We start from the raw sequence: 23759 nt of genomic DNA, 5'->3' as shown, positions 1-23759 counted from the left end.
TCCAGACATCTAAGCTCTGCCATGTCTTTTCCAAGCGGTGAGAAGGATTAGGGCAAAAATCAGGCAACACCAGTTCTTGGGTCCTATGGAAGGACATATTAATTTTTGGTATGAAGGTAGGGACTAATCGAAGGACAACCCTATCTGAATGGAAAATACATAGGTCGCTCCTGGTGGAAAGGGCCGCCAGCTCAGAAATCCGGCGGGCCGATGTAATAGCCACCAGGAAGGCTACCTTGTAAGACAAGAATCTAAGACCAACCTCCCGTATAGGTTCAAATGGGCCCTTGGTGAGAGCGGTGAGACCCCTAGCAAGGTCCCAAATAGGGTAACGATGTAGCGTGGGAGAGCGCAGGTTCATCGCTCCTCTGAGGAATTGCCTAACCAGAGGGAGCCTGGAGAGGGCACCTGGAGAGGGCGCCTGTGGAACCACATGACAAGATAGAGGAAAGGCTGCTATCTGTCTCCGAAGAGTGTTAGGTGACAATCCAGCCTCGAACCCGTCCTGCAGGAAGTCCAGGACATGGGCCATGGAAGCCTCCATGGGGGCCAGGCTTTGTCTGGTGCCGGTGAAGGTGGCCCAAGTGGAATTATAGATGCAGTTGGTGGAGGCGCCAACCTGTATACCTGCCTGTATAGTGTCGATGACCCCCGAAGAGAGGTCACTTCCCTCAAGAGGTGGCGCTCAAGTACCAGGTGGTCAGTTGGAGCCACTGGATGTCCGGGTAGACCAACGACCCGTGGCTGAGGAACACCCTGTCCAGGGAGAGCTGCCAAGAAGGAGCCACTGACAAGGCCATCAAGTCCGCGAACCAAGGCCAACCAGGCCAATGTAAGGCTATCAGGATGAGCTCCGCCGCTGCCTCCAGCATCTTCCGGATGATCTTGGGAACCAAAGGAAGCAGAGGGAAGGCATAATGCAGGCCTGGCGGCCATGGACTGCGTAGAGCGTCCATGCCTTCTGCCCCTGGGGCCGGGAACCTGGAGAAGAATCTTTTTCAATTGTCCTGGGAGGCAAAAACATTGATTGCCGGGTAGCCGAAGCAGACAGCTATCTCCCGGAAGAGGACTGGGTGCAGGCGCCAATCCCCGTGGTCCACTGGGGCCCTGCTGAGGCAGTCTGCCTGCACATTTGCCTTCCCTGAAATATGTGAGGCCCAGATGGACCTCAAGTGTGTCTCTACCCAGAGGCCCAACCGCCTCCTGCATGAGGTGCTATGAGTGGGCCCCTCTGAGGTGGTTTATGTGGGCCTTGGCAGCCACGTTGTCCATCCGAATCAGAGTGTGTCAGTCCTGTACCTTGTCCTGGAACATATGGAGTGCTAGATGGATTCCCTGAAGCTCCAACCAGTTTATGTTGTGCTCCAGATTGGCCTGAGTCCACCAACCTTGGGCCATGTCCAATGTCAGGTGAGCACCTGACATAAAGGTTGGCGTCCATAGTGAGGACCAGGCAGTGAGGTTCCCTGAATTCCCATCCCTTGGAGAGTGCTGGAGAGGACCACCAGGGAGGGAGAGACAGACCTTGGGAGGGATCAGAATACGTTGTGCAGAGGTACTCTGGTGAGAACGTTGATACGGGAGAAGGAGCCACTGCAGAGCCCTGCAGTGGAGTCGGGCCCACAGCCCAATGCTCGTTCTCTTCTGCATCTCAGTGGCAATGCCTCACTGAATAGCTTCCTGGATAAAGGCAGCCAGGCCAGGTGCAATGAGAGGCTCCTCCCTTGCTTCAGCAAGGCCAGCTGGCGTGGTTGGGTGGACAGCCTTGGAAAGGCAGTCTGTGTCCCTTGTGGCCTGGTAGGAGGGGGGAAGGCTGTGAAATAGGCCCAAACAGCCAGTCATTGACTCCCTGCCTGGAGGAGGACAAGGCATCCACATCAGGAGACCAGGCCAGGGGAGGACATTGGCCCGAGGCAGGAGCCCCTGGGGTACTAGAGCAAGCAGGCTAGTCGAGGATTCTCCCACAGGAGGTGTCATCTCCCTCTGAGAAGCCTCCTTTATGGCCTTCTCAATGGCCCTCTCTATGGCCCTGTGCCTCTTGATTGCCTCCTCCTCTGAAGCCTTTGAAGCCTCCTTAGGGTTGGAGGCTGCAGGCTGGGAAACTTTGCCCCTTTTTGATAGCCCTGGGTGAGAAGGGCCAGCAGATTCCAGGTCAGGTGTCTTAGGACCTCATTTAGAGGAGGCGGCAGCCATCTTGGAATTCCATTTAGGCTTCTAATAAATATGAGGCAGCTCTAAAATGGCAGACGGCTTCTGAAAAGGTCTGAAGCCCAATGCCATGCTGTCAATGCCGCTAGACAGCCAAACCGTGTGGCACCTTCTCGTTAAGCCTGCTGGGCCCTAGATCGGAGAGAACTTACTGGGGCCGCTGCCTCTGTCACTCAAGTGGCCGTTGCTGTGCAGTCCTCCGTCGGCTTGCTCATAAGGAAGCAGAGAAGCATTGGGGGTGTTTGGAAGCCTCCACACCCCACGCACGCCAGCCAAGCATATGGGCAAGGCCCAAGAAATGCCGCTCTGGTGATCTGTTGGCCAACAGATCTGCCATGAAAATGGCCTTCAGCAGGCTCCGGGACAGAGCCGTTCACGCTGGAATGCAGGGCCTGCCACTAGCCAAGCTGGGAGACACCTGCCTGCACCACCGAAGCGGTCTTCAGCGGAAACAGGTGTGAGCCTTTCACGCTGGTAAGCTGAGGGCTCTACCAGAAGCCTGGGAGCCCTCAGAAAAGCTTTGCCGACAAGCAGCCTTCAGCGGGATCAGGAATACTCCCTTCACATTGGAATGGCTCAACCAGATGTTTGAGGAAGCACGAGTGACTGTTCAAAAAGTCTCTGACTGACAGACAGAAATGGGCAGCTCAGCAAATTATATCCGTCCAGATCGGACTGAGTCTGAAAACTGGGAAGCAAGAGGAAGAGGAGGAGCTTAACAACTTGCAGACTCAGTCCTAGGACATTGGACAGAGTTAACCCATTCCTGACTGCTGGCCCCACACTCAAGGAGAATATTTGGGGAAAAAACTGGACACAAGATTTGTCAAATGAGGAATACTTAGAATGGTGTTTCTAATGATATATTGCATGTAATAAAGAACTGTCTCTCTTTCATCTCAAAAGAGTTGGAACTAAAGAAGAGATAAATGAAAGAGAGGAAAAGAATCAGATTTATCACGTCCATTTATTATCTTTCTAGAAAGGGTTGTCAAGGGAAAAACATAAACTAAAGCAATTCCACTTAGTTCTTTTCAGGCATTTCCAATGCTTGTTTTCAGATCATATGATCAATTCTGACCTTTACATTTCTTTGTCTCTACCTCCCTACAGTGTCTTATTCAGACTATCAGATTCAATTAATGAAACTATACTATTCTTTCACACTTGACTTCTTTCACAGATGAACAGTTCATCTTCATGCAGTTCCACTTTCAACTTCAAAAGGTTTCTTTCCATCTTAGCCTCTTGTTTAAAATACTTTCAGATATAGAATTTAGGCAGTGGAGAGGATATAGCCGCTAGAAACTACTAGACAAATAATGAAATTCCATAATAACCACAGCAAGGCAGCAGACATTCAAAAACTCTCAACACTGTGCATAGTTGGTCTACACACAATCAAGGTCAGAGGGCAGATGCTTTGAAATCTAAATTTGCCGCTAGAAAGCTGTGCTATTGCTCAGCTTCACTTTCATGAAGATGCTTGTCTGTACAATATTCACTTAGTGAGTTCACTTACACCCAGTCTCCCTCTCACAAATTATTACTTATTACAGAACAAAGAGGAAGAATATCTGCTGGAAATGTGACACATTCCACAAATCAAAAAGGCGACTTACTCATGACAATTATATATTGTGACAAATATGAAACAACTTTCAATTTCCAAAAGTGAGAGAAACTGTTTCCTCTCTTCTTTAAACTGCCAAGGCAGAAATAGCGGCTGGGATTATTACTGTCAATTAACACTAACAGAGCAGTGAACAAGGGAGAGTTTAAAGACACTGTTTCTGCCCTGCAGGCATATAGCAGATGTAGAGGATAAGGGTGAAAAGAAAGGTTGATAAGATGACTAAATGAAATCTTTCCAACCGGCCATTTTTTCCTGCTTTCTATGGCTTCAAGAATATACTACTACAGTAACTGGCAGTGCAAAAAATACTTCAGGTCAGGCTATATGTAATCGGACTGTGAAAATCTCGAAGAGGCATTTTGTTTTTATTTCCGCAAAGTGTCTCCCTAATGTATGTCTAAAAAGCCAAGTCTTGTTTCTAGGCACTGCAGAGAAGCTAACCAAACCGCTTTACCGGCTTTTAAGGGTCTTCTGTGCATTTATAGAAGACATTTCTGTCAGAGTCCACTTCAACACTTCGAGTGGAGAAGCTGAGACTGAGTGCCTCATTTTCCTGTGTTTTAGCATTACTTCACACCAGTAACTGAAATTAAAGTAGCTCCATAAAGAAAAGCAGTGGCCCTTTGCACACTTGAAAAATGTACTACGGTATCATCTGTTTCACAGAACCCCAAACCTGTAGGATTTTGATGATTAAACAAGATGGATTATAAAAAGAAGAGTATGAAGAAGGGTTAAAATATAGTTGTACTTATAACTGCTGTGAAAAATATTGGAAGCTGTGCATCTTTTTTTTTTTTCTATTTTTCCATAACTTTTTTCTTTTTCTTACATCTTTTGGTTTTTCTCAGATTTCTTTTTTCTTTCTTTCTATTAGTTTGTGTATTATAGGATTGTAAAAAGAGAGCAAAGTCCATCTCTTACTTTCTTATGCGTAGGTGCTAAATCTATCAGTCAAGAAAGCTATTCATTCTTCCTTTCAAATTCTCAAACTGAGTTTCTTTCCCAGCTAAAAGTGGGTGATTGTTAACGAAGTTCCATTATAGAACAGTTTCTAATAAAAAGCCATACCAAATTATGGGGGAAAAAACAGTTTGAGTACGGTCTTAATATCCCTGCCAAAACTGTTGTAAGGATAAAATGAAACCACACAGGCCACAGAAAGTCTGCTTTCATTGCAGTGGCCCAGAAATATGTTTAATAAATAAATAAAGAACAGGCAAACCTTTCTTACCAACATTCATGTTTCTCAATGATTTTTGTTAATTTACAAAAATCTAGTCTCCACACCCTCTGTCCAATATAAAATAAACACTGCATTTCCCAAATATTGATCACTAAAAGAGTATGAGAAGTAGTAAACTTGGTTTCTGCCAAACATCTTGTCAGGAATGATTAAGAAATTAATCACACTCTATTTTTTCATTCATTTCCCTTTTTGAGGGGAGAGGGGGAGAGTATCTTTCAATTAGTCTTGAGTCATAACGTATGGACAAGCCATGCAATTTTCTTGCCAATATTTTTGGAAGCCCCTTGCTACTGCCTTCTTCCTAAGACTGGAAGAGAGTGACTGGCCCAAAAAGGAAATTGCTTTGAAGGACAGGAGGAAGAACCGCTGCCAAGGCAACAGTCAGATAAAAGGGGCGAGAGCAAGGTCAGAAAGTAACATGAGAAAATATCTCTGACAAGTCCCCTCCCTAGTTCACAAAGATAAAGGGAGTGAAGAGAAACCACATTCAGACTTGCAAGATTCTATTACTACAGCTATTACAATAAAAGTAATGCTGACCTCACGGCATTGGTTTCTTAATCTCATCTGCCTTCTAGGACTGACATCAATCTTGCAAGTCTGAATATGCAATGCTATTTATTAGAGAAGAATGCTATTTTGTTATTATTTGAATGCATATTTCCCTTTCTACTCAGAGGAGGTAGGTAGTAGTAATAGCAAAACTTCAGTTGTTTGTTCCTCTTCTAAACATTATAAGGATAATATGAGATGGTTAAACAGCTTCAAAAAACACAAAGAAATGTTTTGCAAAAGTTTTTTGCTTGTTTACCCAATGGGAGTCAAGAAGCCTGTCTCGAAACCTTCCCTTGATGAAGTGTCAGAATGAACTCTATGAACTCCGTAGTTAATCTTAGTTTTTTGTCCAAGGGCTGTAAAATCAGGTTTGACTAAGAACTTCAGTGTTTCACCTCAAGCTCCTTCTCACCATTTAAAATTTGTTTTACTGGGAGGAAGGGAAAGAAGACTTCATTCCTGCACAGCTTGTGCCTAACCCTATCATTAAATACCTTTTCTGCTCTAATTAATATTCAGAGAAGTTGTGATTTCTACACAGTAAAATACTGTTTATCATCTTAAATTAAATTATCTAACCCCTCTGATCTACAATAGTTGCTCATTTTCAATTTTTCCACAACAGGGATGAATGTAAATATAAATGGCTTCCTGAAAATGTGTTTTATATTTACAACTGGATTGTCATATTACTTCAATATTATAGGAAAAAGGGGGAGAACAAATTCTCCAAAAGTTTCCTAGAATGCCCCTATTGATAGGGGTACAAGGATAGGGTTGTTGTTTTTTTCCATTTAAGGGATTTTTCAGATTTTGGATAATGCAGCAAGTACACAACTATGTCAGCCATTTTGTATTCTCTAAAGAAATGTTTCTCAACCTTGGCAATTGTAGGGTGTGGGGACTTCAACTCAGAATTCCCCAGCCAGCATAGCTAGCTGGGAGTTGAAGTCACACATCTTACTTTCCAAGTTTGGGAAACCCTGCTCTAAAACATCAAGACCTAGAATCAATTCCAGTTGGTCAGAATAGACATAGATACAGGGTTGCTGGAATTTGATGCAGAACCATATCCGTTTCTATCTTGGTATATTACTCCCAAGAGATCATTATTCCTAGAGAACTCTTCAAACCAATCTAGCTTGCCTCTCGGGCTTTCATATTTCTATTTTATTCACCCATTCGTTCACAAAATGTATATAGCTGTCCATCTTAAGCAAATGACTTTGGGAAGTTCAGAATACAAAGCAATACACACAAAAAATTTACCAAATCAAAATCGAAAACTGAGGAATCTCAATTATAAATTTCAATTACAAATTCACCAACATCTGGCTCTACTAACATTCCAGCTCTTATAAGGGGGGGAGGGGGGATAGGTTTTTACAGCCTTTTACAAGATTAGCAGGATCAGGGCATTTCAAATCTCCAGGCAAAGGCTGTTCAACAAGGCTGTTCCTCTATGTTGTAGTGGCAATGATCAGAATTTGTGGCATTTAGCTCTACCATAGTTCCAATGCTATATCGTGGCTCCCAAAATTATGTCTGGCCAATGAATCCTCTACCCCTAAACTTTTTCTCTTTCTTAGATGAAGATCTTTCAATGACCCTTTTAATATGCTATGATTCTAACTTGTTCCTTCTAATTGTTCTGGCAATGTTTATTCCAATATGGTATGCCAATATTTAACAATAATGTCTTGTGCATTTTCCATCAAGACAGATAGTCTAATCCATATGCAAAACAACAGATAAAAATCTGATGACAAAAATTACATTATTCAAAGACCAGTGGAGAACACTTAGTGTTTTAGAACTCCATCCCTGATTTTAAAGGGATTATTCCTGAACAAATAAAACCAAAACTAATGAGAACAAATATTCAAATAATCATTCTATCACTTGTATTTTGAATTTAGAAAATTTGTTTTTGTTTACTTATTTAACATAGTTACGTCTTTTAATTGGCTTATACAAAATTGGATATCAATAACTGCTTTATGATTTGTGACTCTTACATGTTGCTTTTTGCCATCTGTACTAATGTTACTATTTATAAACACCTGCCCCACAATTATGTATAATTTTAATTCAGCAAAGCAACCCGTGCATCTGATTTATTCATCTGCAACGCACTAAACCTTAAACCATAATAAACTACTTGCTTTTGCTGAAACACATTAACACTGCTATCCATCTAAAAATCATTACAATAGAATTCAATAGTGGTAAGATAACAGTTATTAAAGTTTGGTAATATAGAAAGCAAAGATAAATACATTGTCAGCATAAGATGAAAGGTAAAGTAACTATGTTATGAGCTTTACTTTTGGAAATAACAATAACCACAACATTTTAGCTGAGAAAGTTATATGAACTCTAGCCCCTAGAATGTTATTAGTTGGAAGATAGGTTTTCTTGTACACTTGACACTTCATTAATTGATAAAGTATTAGGTAATATGAGGTGGATTGGCATATTTTAGAATGATTTGCTATGCTTGGAGAAGAAAAGATGTCTATGAAGACTATTCTCCAGATTAATGGAAAGAAGATTAGGAAATTGCTACTTCCTGTTTTTTCCTCCAATCCAAAATTCAGGGTGATTGCAGAGAACAGCCGAGGAGTCGACAAATGGATGAGTACCCTGAAATTCCTCTCTGGATAAAGGGAAGGATCTGGGAATATGGATACTCATACAGATGCTCCCCATAACAAAACCATAAAAAGTACTGGGAATTTTAACGCTCTGGGAACCGGGAGAGTCAGTTTTGGCCAAGTTGCAGTTCACGGTCTTCAGAAGGACACTGGGTTTTTCCACTTCCATTCTTAATAACTTCTGGAAATGACTTATAAATAGCCTTTTGGATATTGAGAACCTTCAGGAGGACAAGTGTCATCACACAAGTTCCATCTTCCCACTTACTTTGCTTATTGGAAACTTGCACTGGGTGTGGGAGGGAGGGAGGGATTCTCAGACAGAAGGGGAAACTCACAAAACAGTGAAAATGAAAATCACATGACTGCAGCAACAGCACTATAATACAACAGTTGTTGTAGAATTGAAGCAGCTGTAACGTCCCCAAATTTCATTCTCTTGGAAGACACTGGTCCTGGATTTCGGACACATTCTGTAAGTTAGCCCATTTGAGGTGCCTTGGTTCCCTTATGGATGGGTTACTTTGCCCAGCCATTACAACAAGATTTTTAGTAATCTATAGATATCAAAGGAGGTGATAAGTTACTGAAATTATTTGTACTTATCTAAATGAAGGGGAAAGCAATTTTTAATATAAATTTTTACTTTATATTTTTCCTTTTCTCTCTTTTTAATTTTTTCCCTTTTCCTTCTCTTTTTTTATATTTCAGTTAGTCTGTATTAGTTTTTGACCCTTGTTTTTACATTTCAATACAAATTATTATCATAAAAAGGTCAGTATGATTCCCCGCTAACTCTATAACAGATTCTAAACTTAAATTGATCTTTAGGGCTTGTATGATATATTTATTAATCTTACAAATACAGGCCTCACATTATTACATACTGACCTAGATTTAACAGAAAATTGGGCTTTTCATCCTACGTTATTTCATGTATTCCAACAGTAAGAAATGGGAACTCAACCCATTATTCATTTTTCGCATACATTTTGGCACAATTTTTCACCTTTCACAGGTAAAGTGAAAATTAACTTACAGCGAACTTTGTAAAGGAAATTTAAAAAAAAATAATTTATGTTAACATTTTGATTATAAACTATTTTTAAACATTTTTTAAAAATTCATAGCAAGAAGTGGTGGAACAAAACACTTGATGATCCTCAAGTAAATGTTGTAGATAATTGTTTTCTCTGTCTTAAGAGCAGATACAGATGGATAAGTAAAAGGTGATTAACTTTAGGTAGGGAGACAATGATAAACTCTTGACAAGATAATGAATAATAAGTGTATTTTATGATATCAAAGATCAGAATAGCTAAAGCAATGTTTCCCCACCCCCTCCAGGGAAAATGTATAGTTATGAAAGTTAGATTTTGTGAAAGATTCAGTAAAAAGTAGACAGATGCCTTCCTTCAAATTATGGGTTTGAAAGAGTTACCATGAAAACCAACCAATTAATCAATCCTGGACTAAATAAAGAATAACTGCTCTCCTGAGGCAATGATCAGCAAGCAGGTACTAACCTACTTTAGTCATGCAGTAAGAGCAGATGATGATGGATTTTTAAAAAACTCTACTATACTTGGAAAAGTTGAGGGAAATAAAAAGGAATAACAACAAACATGGATGTAAAGGATTAAAAGATACATTTTGAAAACATTACTAGTTATTACTTGAAGCCTGTCAAGATGTTAAGCAGTCATTGAAGACTGAACCTGACATGACAGCAACTAACTACTGATTATATTATAGGTAGCTCTCAGGTTAATTGGGCCTGGAATTTCCATCACTAAACAAAGCAGTCATTAAGCAAAACATGTGACCAAACCTCTTTGTAATGAAAGTCCCAATTGTTATTAGGCAAGGACTACATAGTTGTTATTCTTGCCCTGCATTAACTCCATTAACTCTCCCATTTGTCTATTACCCTCCCACATCTTTGCCCTTTAGGCGACCTCTCACAGCTGAGATGAAGAGATCACTGTATTGCACCACTGTCTACCTACTGTTGCTCCTAAAGCCATTGCCATCCCCAGTTGATGTTCATTATCTTCTTTGCCTGCTTATCCTCTGCTGGGATCACCACTATGGGCCGGTTTCAAGTCCTGTGTCCCTCACTGCTGCCTCGCTAGTCAGTAGGTTCCTGGTGGTATGCCCCATTTCAGCAGTCTCAGCCTCCTACCAGCCAGGGGGGCCCTGCATGCTCTGCACATTCCTGCCCCACACAAGGAAGTACCTCCACTGATGCCACCCCACACAAAGGAGAAAAAAGTCCAAAATGCTCCTTTTTAAAGTCCTCGTGCTGCACAATGCCCCATAATCTCAAATGATGCACAAGGTTATGCAAATGAAGATGTAAAGGTGGTCTTTCAATACTCCTTAACACTATATCTCTTATCTCTCCTGCTTGGCCAGGGCTGATCAAGGTCTTTAAAGCCAACTACAGAATGGGCATTGGTCCTGCCTGAATGCCCTTTCTCTGCATTGTGGGACCGGCAGCCAGGTATGGGTTAACTCTGTCTGATATCCAATAGGACCTAGTCTGCAAGTTGTTAAGCCTCTTGCTTTCCAGCTTTCCGACGAGGATGATGCTGCAGATTGACGTGCTGAGCTGCAAAGACAAGGTTACGCCCCCACCACAGGAAGGGAAATACTTTGTCTTTGTCTTTTATTAGATTTATATACCGCCCTAATCCCGAAGGACTCAGGGCGGTGAACAGGCACAAAATAAAATACATAAATACAAAAGTTAAAAGATATAATTAAAACCAGATTAAATAATTTAGCCCAAGACAATGAAAAAATCCCAATAATTTAAAACAAATTAATACTGCGCCCACGAACCCACCCACACCGAACCCGGGAGGCCAAGGGTAGGGCCGGCTGCCAGTCCCACAATGCAGAGAAAGGGCATTCAGATAGGACCAATGTCCATTCTCCAGAACAGTGGGACCAGCAGCCAGGCATGGGACATACCAAAGCCGATATCCTATTGGGAGGGAGCCGACCGGCCCGGTTTGTCCGGACAATGGACAAACAGGCTCAGGGAGAGGGGAGAGAAATTCCAGGGAGAGGCCCGACCTGACAGTCTCCCTGACCCAAGCGTCGGTGGTGATAACCTCTCATTGGCTGGTGAAAAGCGCCAGTCTGCCCCCAATGGGAGGGTTGGATGAGCAGTCAATGGGAGCATCAGAATGGGTGACCCCTCCCGCCCCAAAAGGGCCACTTGGGAAGGCCTCTCTGTCCCAGGTTTCCCTGTCTGTCCTGGGGTCTACCCTGCCTAAGGAAAAAGGACCATTGCGATCTCTGTGGCATAAAGCCAGTGTCTGAGCCCGAAAGGAACGAAAATAGGGTGCTGGTCTAGAATCTGACCTGCGGGACACATTAGGTAAAACCTTGTGCTTATCCCTGGAGCCATGCCTGAGGCCAGCGGCCGTGGGCATAAACGTGGCTTTGGCCTGTCTCACAGGCTGGGCCCATTGGGTGGTCATGGGGTCAGGGCCTGAAAGGGGACCAAACAGGAGATCGCTGGTCCCTGAAGATGTTGATCTGGGGCTCCAGCCTCATCCAGAGACCAGGTAGCCATGGCCTCCTGCTGTGGGAGGACAGTTGGTCCAACTGAAGTGGGGGGGGGGACTGGCTGAATAGGTTGGTCCCCCACATGTAGGCTCTGAGACCTTTTGTCAGCCTCCTTGATGGCCCGATCTATGGCCTTTTCAATCGCCCTGTGACGTTTACTGGCCTCTCTCTCCGAGGCCTTAGAAGCCTGTTTGGGAGGTTTGGCTGATGGAGGGTGGTTTGCCTTGCCCCGAGAGGGGACCCTGGTACCTGAAGGGCCTGCCTCTGCCTGGGTGTGAGGCCCATCTGCTGTAGCTGCCTAAATGGCCCGCTTGCCAGGCTGCTTGGAAGGAACAGCAGCCATCTTGGAAAGGGCCAAGGCCTGAAAGGCTAGGCCTCTAATCTGCACAGGGAGGCTCATAAAGGACCACTACTGGGCCTGAAGCAGGCAGAAGCCTCTGGAGCCTTCATATGGGGATGGACACCGCACTCTGCCTTCCCGCCAATGGAGCAGTCTTACCGGGCTCTTGTGGAGTCTCTGCGAAGCCAGGAATCCTGGGGCCCGCCGTTGTTGCGCGCTCCTGCGCACGTGATCCATTGCAGGGAAAACCCTCAAACCCTGGCTCCAAGGCACGGCGATCAGGACACAGCCCGGGAGCGCCAGTCCGACACCCTGCCGATCGCAGGAGCGTCACCGCGAAGAGGCCTTCAGCGAGCTACAGCAGAATGCCGTTCACGCTGGGAGAGAAGGGAGCAATCCAAGGCAGGCTCCCAACCCGATTCGCACACCCCAAAGGTGGACTTCAGAGGGTTCAGGCTGAATTGCCCTTCTCGCTGGCATGGAAAGCTCAACTAGCAGCTGGGAGCCTCCCCGGTGGTAATTGCTGTGAGGCAACCTTGTATCTTAAACAAACATCCCAGAAGGCAATAGCAAATCTATGTAGCTACCAAAAGTCAAGCTCAACTTGAAGAAGATTTGACTTTTTTGCTGTAACTCAAAACAATATGTCTCTGTGAATGTTTAAAGACAGTCATAAAATTGTAGAACTTTGTAAAGGACACTATTTTTTATCTTAAAATATTATTTCAATTATATTGGTCTTTTTATATAATAAATTGACCTGTCAATGCAGAACAGAAATATTGGAAATAAAATATTGCACATTTTACAATTATTTAATTTGTTCTCACACCACACTGTGCAAGAAATCTCTCGTTTTACAACAAGAGAGTAGAAGCCGAGAGATTGAACAAAAAATCTCAGTTACATGTACAACCAAGCACTCAGTCCAATTCTTCAAAACAAACCCTATCATTAAAAACCAAAAAGTTTACTAGTTTTTTAAACCACACTCCATTTAATCTCAGAGTGCTGGCATCAGTAGGCAAATTGCATATCAATACGCCCAAACAGACAAATGGCTTCTGGTAGCATTTAATGTTTTTCATTTCCATTCAAGCCCAAATATATACATGTTTCCCAGTCTTGAAAATAAATAAATAAATAATTAAGTATGTATGTATGTATGTATGTATGACAGGAACATTTTCTCATTTACAATAGGATGCAAAATTCTGTTGACTCAATATGGATAAATTTATTTAATCCCCTGTCCTGAAGTATTAGCTATAATATGCCTGTTAAAATTGCTACAATTATCTGTCAGTTCTAATGTGGCAATCCTGCTGAAATTGTTCTCTCTCCATTAATTCATTAGGATTATACCAAATAATGTTGATATAACATTGTTTAAACAGCATTTAATTCATATATTTGCAACTTAGTTACATTATGGGCAGTAAAAAGCTTACATAAATATTTTGAGGTAAGTGGCCTGAGCTGTTATCTAAAACTAGGAGAAATAAGATCATGATATAAGGCTGTGATGGCGAACCAGTGGCACGCGGAGCCATATCATTGGGCACGCCAGCGTTGCCCTAACTCAGCTCCAGCACGCATGCATGTGCCTGCCAACTGATTTTCAGGCCCTCCAGGCCCACTGGAAGTCGGGAAACAGGCTGTTTCCGGCTTTCGGAGGGCTTCCTAGGGGGTGAAGGCCCATTTTTCGCTCTCCCAAGGCTCCAGAGGCTTTCTAGGCGCCTGGGGAGGGCAAAAATGGCTTTCCCCACCCCACCCCCCCCCCCGAGGCCGAAAACAGCCCATTTGCCGACTTCTGGAAGTCGGCAAACGGGCTCTTTCTGGCCTTCTGAGGGCCTATGGGGGGGAAGGCCATTTTTGCCCTTCCCAGGCTCCAAGAAAGCCTCTGGAGCCTTGGGAGAGCGAAAAACAGGCCTACCGGGCCCACCGTGACATCATGTGCCAAAAGTGGGGGGAGCGTGGAGGGGTCACACACTTTTTTGCAGGGGATGGGGCGCATTGAATTATAGGTGTGGGCACACGTGCACGCAACCCCTCCCGTGCTCCCCCGCTTTTGGCACGCGGCAGCAAAAAGGTTAGCCATCACTCTTATAAGGTTTCTACCAATTTACCCACACACCATAAGAATCTGAATTTCATACAGAATTATCCAAAATGTTTCCTTTTTCTATTGCATTTTGCTGGAATTCAAAACAGTTTATCTGAAATATGGATGCAACAGTAAAATGTCCATTTTTAGCTGGTCTTTTGGTTATAAAGGTTAAAGCAGCAGGAGATATTTGAATCCTCTCCTTTTTTATAGAAATTTAGGGATTGCATTGGGGAAGTTATGAAATTTCTGTCGCTAAGCAAGATATTTGTTAAGTGAGTTTTGCCCCATTTTACAAGTTTTCTTGCCATAGTTGTCAAGTGAATCATCACAATTATTAATGTAGTAGCAAGATTGTTAAGTGAATCTGGATTCCCCATTGACTTTGCTTGTCAGAAGATCGCTTAAGGCACGGGTGTCAAACTCAATCGTGTCACATGACATCACATATCACAACGTTTTTTGCCTTTACGGAGCATGGCTTGCATGTGATGCATCCGGCCTGCGTGACACCAGTTTGACACCCCTGACATAAGGTGATCACAGGACCCCTAGGACATAGCAACCATCATACATATGAGTCAGTTGCCAAGCATCTGAATTTTGATCACATGCTGGGGATGCTGCAAACCGTCTTAAGTGTGAAAACCAATCATAAATCAAGTTTTATTCAGTGCTGTTATAACTTCAGACAATCACTAAATGAACTGTTATAAGTCGAGGACTACTTATAGTTAAGAAAGAAATATAGTTAAGAAATTTGTAGAAAAAAATTATACAGTCCAGAAACTGAAGCAGATGTTAAGAGAAAAGAAGTCTATTTCTAATTCTAGCTGCTTTGCAAAATAATCTGTCTCTAATAGTCTTTCTTCAAGTAACCACATGGGCCTTTTATTCCATCACAGTGACACCACTTTACTATCACGACACGTAGTAGGTGCTCCAACACATCCTTCTAATTCTATTTTTCTCTCAAAATTCGGTTTCTTTCCGAAACTTGTATTTTGACTGATCACAACTTCTGTGCATTGACATTATGAAGCAGACTACGCCGTATCTCCTTTGCAGGCCATAGAGAAGCAGGACAGAGATGTAAAGGAAAGGGAAGAAATAGTGAAGTAAAACAACTTATCCACTCAGCATGATCTAGACCAGCAAAATATTGTTTTCTAGGAGAATTATGCTATAAGCAATCCTCGGAAAATAGAATTTGCAGGCAGAAAACTTACTGTTTTTGTTTACTTTTTTTCCAGTAATCAGCCTTTTTCCCACTGCATGACCATAATGCTACAAAGATGTGAATAAAATATTAATATATTAACATAATTTGTAGAGGTATATGTACAATAAATGGATGTGGATAAATTTCTATACATTGCTACTTCTGCCTGGCTTAGAATATTCTATATTAGGGGGTGTTTGATATCCTCAATGCAAACAGTGGGAATAATGCAATGAATTAATTATGTTTCCACCAAACAGCAACTGCATTAGCTGCGTATACCTGTATTACTTACTATTCCAGTGCCTTGAAACAGCCCTCTAAAATAGATGCCTCAATTAATAATACACATGGTTTTCTCTTGAAAAGAGTTAAAAAACTGCATCTTGTGCAAAATGCAACTGCCCACATATTAATTGCAAAACAAGGCTAGGCCAAAACAGTGCCTTAAAGATCTGTACTTACTGCCTATTTATCAGTTGGTCAAATTAAGATTCTGATCCAATAAACCTCTAAATTGCCAATAATCTAGAGAAAAAGAAATCTACCTTCCCAACCATCCTGGCAATGATGTGAAATCTAGGGCTAATGCTCTAATGGTTATGCTATTAAGAAAGAAACCTGAACGTCTAAAGAACAGTTCCTCATAACTGCACAACAACCAGCTCCCACTGATTAGACACGTGAGAATGCTGGCTAATTTTCAGTGTTTCAAAAAGGCAACTTTTTCATGACAGATATACTTTTACTGTATACATTTATTACAGGCAATTCTGTAGGTGTTCTTTGTAAATCTCAGAACCACTGTACCCTATCTTTCAAAAATCCTGGAACAATGGGGAATTATTTGAGGATTGGAAAAGAGATGATGTGGTTCCCATCTTCAAAAAAAGGGGGAAAATAGACACAGGAAACTACAGACCAATCAGCCTAACATCAATATCTGGGAAGATACTGGAAAAGATAATAAAAAAACATATCTGCGAACATCTACAAACAAATAAAATTATAACTAAAAGCCAGCATGAGTTTGTTAACAACAGATCATGCCAATCCAATCTTATTTCATTCTTTGAGAAAGTGACTGAATTAGTATACCAGAGAAATGCTGTGGATATAATATACTTAAGACTTCAGCAAGGCATTCGACAAAGTAGACCACAATGTACTTCTTGATAAGCTAGAAAAATGTGACATAGATAGCATCACCAACAGATGGATTTATAACTGGCTGACAAACTGTACTAAAAGAGTTGGCCTTAATGGTACTACATCTAGATGGAGGGAAATAAGAAGTGGGGTGCCACAGGGTTGCGTCTTAGGCCCAGTATTCTTCAAGATATTCTTCAATATCTTCACAAATGACTTAGGTGAGGCAATAGAAGGGGAACTCATCAAATTGACCATTTTCTTTTTTTCTTTTAAAATATTCTACATGATTATAAGTAGCAAAGATTATATTAGTGAAGAAGAAAACAAGACAATGACATTACGTATCTTCAAATTACTTATTTGTACAGGGCTATTATAAATCTGAAAAAAATCTAATTTTCAAAAACTATTTTATTATAGTGTTGCAGAATCTATACCTCTGATAAGGCGATGGGTTCAAAAAAAGCATCAGTATGCTCTGTTTTAAAGAGAAAATTAGAAAGTTTCTTGGTTAGTGCCTTTAACAATCTTTTTTGATAAATAAAACTATATTTGCTTGACTCAGATAAAATAAATCTTCCTTCCAAATGCAAAATTAAAATTTAGCAAAGTTGTTCTAACAGATGGAAATCTCAGTAGCGCTTTATTTTATTTAATTAGTTAGTCATCATATTTATATGGTATGATTCAAAGTCTAGTAACGCCTTCTATGTTTTATTTATAAAACATTGTGAAGTTGAGTCTGTTTTTATTTTTATTAAAATGGGCAACAAAAGATATGGGATTCAAATTTTCAGTCATGATTAAGACCTCCCAAGAACAACAAAAATTGGACGAAATTCAGAACTGGGCCATTTTATCAAACACAGCATGGCTATAATTTACTTCTCCGTGTTCAAATATGAGTAGTCCTCAATTTATGACCACAATTGAGCCCAAAATTTATGTTGCTAAGCAAGAAACTTGTTAAATGAGCTTTGCCCCATTTTATGACCTTTTTTGCCACAGCTGTTAAGCGAACTGCTGCATTTGTTAAGTTAGTAACATGGTTGTTAAGTCAGTTTGCCTTTCCCATTGACTTTGCTTGTCAGAAGGTTGCAAAAGGTTATCACATGACCCTGGAACACTGCAACTGTCAAAAATATGAGTCAGTTGTCAAGTGTCTGAATTTTGATCATGTGACCATGAGGATGCTGCAATAAATTGTTAAGTGTGAAAAATGATCACAAGTCACTTTTTTCAGTGCTGTAGTAACTTCCAACAGTCACTAAACAAACTCTTGTAAATTGAGGACTACCTGTACTACATTCATCTACTTTAGGTATACAATACAAGCAAACCAGGGAACGAAGTATCTAATCACAGAGTTATTAGTTGATACTATTATATATTCACTGATATCTCAGATGAGTTGACAGATTATCTTCACTATAGTGTAGTCTGTTTGCTTTTGCCCAAATGACTACTGTATACCCAGTTGTACCATGATTTGTGACTTATCACAAATATCACATTAATCCAGTGAATATATATTTTGCTTGGTATTCGTGTTTTTGAGCAATTTTCTTGTTTTATAGTACTATTTATTGTGCCTTACTTTACTATGAAGAGGATATATTATTACTAACTGCACTGACACTTTGATGTTTTTACTTGCCTGTTCACCTCCCTGATTCCTCAGGAAGAAGGGCGGTATACAAATTCAAAATAAAATAAATAAAATAGGACTCATTAACATTCCAGATGTGCTTTCTAATTGAAAAAGATTGGAGACTTGACCTGATTTGAAAGGTATGCAGATCTGTATGATAGCAGAAATTATCATGAGTTACAAAACCATAGATTTGGAAGATGCTATCTAGATCATTGAGTCTAACTCTCTGCTCAGTACAGGAATCAAAATTACAGCGTCTCAGACAAACAACTATCCAGCCACTAGTTAGACATACCAAACCTTTAATTTAAACATAGATGAGTTTATCCAGCTGCACAAACTGATTTAATTAAATGTGTATGAAGCAGAGAATTATAAGCCAATCAATAAACAACATCTATGACTTCATAAATATTCTGATAACTAGATTCATAACAACTGAAGTCAAGCAATAAAATGGGTTATTAAAAAAAAGAAAGGGAGAGCAACATCTACATCCCCTTATTCTTGGAAAAAAAACTTTTCAGAATTATAAATAGGCAGTTGAATGGTGGAGAGAAGCTTCAACTCTGCATCAAAAGTGTCTTTGAAGCAACACTGCTAGCAAATTGTTCCATTTGATCCATATTAATTCTGCGCTATTTCTTTATAAAAATAAAAACAGTAAGAATTTCTGATATCCACCTGTCCAATGTAATTGAAGCTTCCAAAAATATATTTCTAAATAAATGATATCCAAGGAAGGCCTTGCATTGAGTTTTAATTGAATCAGATGTTTTAACTGATTTCTAATCATTTTTGTTTTTATGCTTAGAAGCCTGAAAAACATCAAGCCGTGCTTTACACTTTCTTCATTCTCTTTTTGCTACTATGCCGTTTATATCTAATAATTCCTTCCTTTTAAATAACTGTTTTAATTTATCCAAACATTTTGTTCACACTAAGCAAATGAAAAGACACGTTTAAACCTGAGGTTGTAAGAGACAATTTCAACAGTTAAAAGGTTTACGTTCACAGAATCTGCCCAAATCCACTTAAAAATGCCAAACTGAACTAAAACAATAATAAAATGCATCAACTGATACAGTCCTACTGTTTTAATAAAAATGGAAGAAATATCTGTGGAGAAATTCACATGGAGCATGTGTTAGAACAAATCCATGACTTTTACAGAAATTCAAAATGATCTGCTAATAAGGATATCAAGATACTTACTTTCTATGGGGGGGAAAGGGGGGGAACATTTTTTCATGGATTTAAGTCATATGGATAGTTCTTTAAAACAGAAGAGAAATAGAAGTAGATTTGTTGTATTGTGTCATAGGTTTCTTCCACAGGCATCAACAAGAATTGAGTTAGCCAAGTAATTAAACAGATTAGCCTGTAAAATTCTAACCTGCCCAAAGCTTCTCATTGAGATTCAAAACTAGGCATGTAGCTTGGATATTCCACATTTTCCAAATTAAACTGTGTAGTGACTAAGTAGGAGGGAAAACTAATTCTGCATCATTAGGTTTCATTTGTAGAATTGTTATCAGTATTTTTTTGCTGTATGCAGCTGTTCTGTCATCTTGAGTTCACATTTAGATACCGTGTTTCCCAGACCCTGTCTTATATTTTTTTTGAGCCCTGAAATAAGCGCTTGGCCTTATTGCCATATGCTCAAAAGCCCGGTTGGGCTTATTATCAGGGGATGTCTTATTTTCGGGAAAACAAGGTAGCAAAACAAAAACAAAACTTTGAGGCAAACTCAAGGACACTAGTACAACTTTTACGATTTTGAATTGTTGTTCCAATTGTTCATGAAAGCAATTTAAACAGGTTGCAAGGAAAAGTCCGTTCAAAAGGGAGGAAAAAAGCAATAATTCTAGGAAAAGTTTTATCTCTTAATGTCCTTCCTTCCTTCCTTCCTTCCCCCCTCCCTGCTTCCCTTTCCTTCCTTTCCCCCTCCCTCCCTCCCTCCCTCCCCCTTCCCTTCCCTTCCCCTGTCCTCCAGGAATAGCTGACAAAGACAAATAATAAAATGTTTTTTAAAAACAGAAAATGTTTTCCCTTGAATTTTTTTTCTGTGCACAAAAAATTAAAAAAACAGAAAAACAAAACCTCTGCACAGTTATCATTAAGAAAAACATCTGGTAATGGTGCTCTGGTTTTCAATAATAGACACTGAACAGAAATGAAACACTGCAGCCACCCCTCCTAAACTTAATACTTGAGTATTCCTATCTACAAATAACTTGTCATTTATTTCCCTCATCAGCAGTTGCCTGAATCTGATATTATTGAGCACTCAAGTCAAGCAGATTTTGTTAAAAGCAATGATTACATTATTACTAGAATATACAATTAAATAATGAAAGAAGTAGAATGACACTGTGCAGTAATGTTTTGTGCCCTTTCAAAAATATCACTGGACTGAAAACCTACAGAATAATAGAAATAATAATGAAAACCTTCAACTGTACTGTGATAATGCTGAATTTAAAATTTCAGCCACCGGCAAAATATAAAAATGATTAGCATTATGTTGTTTATTTTAATTATACTCTATAATTACATCCAACAGGCTGTCAAATCATTTAGGATACTGAGAAGTAAGGATACAAGCAACAAAGTTACAGTCCTGCAGTCATAAGTGGGAGGAGATAGGTGATAGAAACGATGAGGAGATTAATAGTAATAGAAGACTAATAGTAATATAGTAATAGTAATATATGTTAACAGCAGAAGGTGATCATTCATACAATTATGAATACTAAGCATGCTGAAAGTGTGTTATTACATTGCATGTTACCTTCTGGCTGGTGTGAGCAAAAGTAGCAAAAGTAGACTGGCTTGCAAGGAACACACTACCCTCAAACCCTTTTCTTCTTCTTTCCCTGGAATATGACAAAAATGTAACTACTTTAGTTTCAGATTAAACAAAAATACGTGGTTTGCAAGAATGTCCATAGCAGGACTTAAAAGCATCAAAATGTAGAATTAACTGGGCAATCAAAGACTATCCCCTTTGTTCATGTGCGCCACACACATATTTAAAAAAAAGCAGAGACTCCAGTCATACCCATCATTTTAATTTGATATCATCACCTTGCAGATGCCCCTGGATAGGACACTAAGTTATTACAAAGATATAGTAAATTACACAGCTGTTTATTGATACAAGTATAAAGTATATTATCACAGAATTGTACAGTGGTCTGAAATTGGATTTCAAAAACTAGAACTATAAATGATTCCCCCAAATTCCAACTCAGAAAGATATTAAGTGGACTATACATAATATATAACTTTGGAAAAGGTTGATATAACAATAAAAGAGTTGGAAGGGACCTTGGAGGTCGTCTAGTCCAACCCCCTGCTCACGCAGGAGACCTATACTAGGGATTCGAACTGCCAAACTGCTGCCCTTTCTGATCGACAAGCTCAGCGTCTTAGCCACTGCGCCACCTAGCCATGTTTAAGAGGATCTGGAAAATTTTCCATGACCTTCCAGTTTATGCTATTTATCAACAAATTTGATAAATTGGCACAACCAGGCCTGAAGCTTATCTGAAACAGATCTAAATAATTTCATGGAGATTATTTAACAAAACAATTCCTTTCTTGAGCCTAAGGAGGAAATATAATAAACAAATATGAAAGAACCAAAAGTTTTTTTTTCAGGATTATTATATACATAATATATTATGTATATAATATATTATATATTATCGCAGCTCTGTGCAAAGATTATCTATACTTATACACTAAAGGAAATGTGACATATATAATATGGATTAGAAGGGTTAACATTTAAGAAATATGAGAAACACTGCCTTGAGGGCTTATATAAGCAAAAGAGTAATCATTTATTAATTTTGTAAACTATAGCTTTAACTATATTCACTGCATTTCTTCTACCCAAGAGAATTGTTAGTTCCTCTGAAGAAACATACTAAAATAATTCTTTAGTTCTGGCAATTTACACATTGTGCCAGAAAAACTATAAAGCAAATCCTCTTCTAAATATTAAGAAAGGAAGTCAGAAAAAGACAGCCAATTATTAGCCTCCTTTCCTGAATTTTAATATACCAGGCATGCACACATGATCTTATGATCTAGGGAGGGAAGCCAATTACTGTAAATAAGAAATGTAAAACTTGACAAAGGTATTTTGAAAGCTGCATAGCTATACTGTGAAAAAATTTAGATTACAGTAGTCACATTTCCCTGAAAGTCCTTTTTAAATGTAATGTGAGATATGTTTAATGTCAGATTTGCGAATTGACATTCGTCTTCCCTATACGCCCTCACAGCCCCCAAAACAGGGATCCAGGGCACTTTTCAAGCCCTAATAGACTCAGGCTGCACTAGATGCCCGACTAACTTAGCCACGGTTCTGTAACAGGGATTAGAGTGAAGAGACTTGGCCAACCCAATCAGTTTCAAACCCGTCAATGGGTCCCTATTGGGGGAACCTACGGCACCCATCTGACTGAACCAGTGAAACTAGAGCAAGCGGACCACTGGTAAACAATTTGATTCATAATAGCCCCCGATTCCGACCGATGCCTAATTACCATATTTTTCGGAGTATAAGACGCACCGGAGTATAAGACGCACCTACCTTTTTTGGTGAGGAAAAGAAGAAAACGAAATCTCCTCTGCCTCTGCGCAATTTTGCTTAGTTGCAGCAAACAGCCTGCTTTACTTTCATTTTCGTTTTCAGCATAGCTTGATTAGCACAAGGGAAAAAAAATCTGCTCCAGCAATTTGCCTCTTTGTAGCAAGCAGGAGAGCCCTGCGCAAAACACTTGAGAGTCGGGAGGCCGATCTAATCAACTTGTGCTAATTAGGCTGTGCTGAAGCTGAAAGGAGCTGTTTTTTCTTGCTGTTGGCTTGCAAGGAGGTAACTGCTGTGAGGCAGAGGCCAAAGGGTGGGGGCCAGTGGGTGGGCGAGGCTACATTCGGTGTATAAGACGCACCTAAATTTTCACCTCCTTTTAGTGGGGGGAAAGATGTGTCTTATACTCCGAAAAATACGGTAAATCATGAGCCTCAAGCCAAGCTTCAGAAGAAATCCAGTTATTTATTAGGAGCTTCATGTTGGCACAATCCAAGTGAAGCCAACTCTGACCTCACGTAATTCGCGCCTTGGCTCTGACCCTGTTTTCCCCTCCCCCCCAAAGTGTGTCATCAGTCACATTCCCCAACAAAGCAATTTGTGGGTTGTAGAAGTCACTCCCTCTGGCCAGTGTGGGTCCCCCTGGAGATTACTTTGATGTTGTTGCTGGAATGTGCTTTATTTTGACTGAAATGCAAGTTCCCCGATGCAGCTGCAAGGATCGGTTTTCCCATCCCCCTGCCTATGGCAACTTGAGAGCAGGTCAGGAATGCTTCGCGAGTTGACACATA

The 23759-nt window shown here is 40.4% G+C and overlaps 1 protein-coding gene across 21 annotated transcripts in view; it reads right to left on the bottom strand.

Annotated features, from left to right (window-relative positions):
- Positions 1 to 23759, bottom strand: part of PTPRF (protein tyrosine phosphatase receptor type F) — a 529684-nt gene that overhangs the window by 485760 nt on the left and 20165 nt on the right. For 9 of the 21 annotated variants that reach the window (XM_087889625.1, XM_087889634.1, XM_087889639.1 and 6 more), the window contains exon 2: positions 21157 to 21241. The exons of the other annotated variants lie outside the window; for them this stretch is intronic. The gene's annotated coding sequence lies outside the window, so the exon portion shown is untranslated. The remainder of the gene's footprint in view (positions 1 to 21156; positions 21242 to 23759) is intronic. 21 annotated transcript variants of the gene reach the window in all.

Source organism: Pantherophis guttatus, chromosome 3, assembly GCF_059756535.1.
Source record: "Pantherophis guttatus breed Tessera chromosome 3, ASM5975653v1, whole genome shotgun sequence".
Classification (NCBI taxonomy): domain Eukaryota; kingdom Metazoa; phylum Chordata; class Lepidosauria; order Squamata; family Colubridae; genus Pantherophis; species Pantherophis guttatus.
Note: the sequence above shows the minus strand (reverse complement) of the source record. Positions and strands in the feature narration are given on the sequence as shown.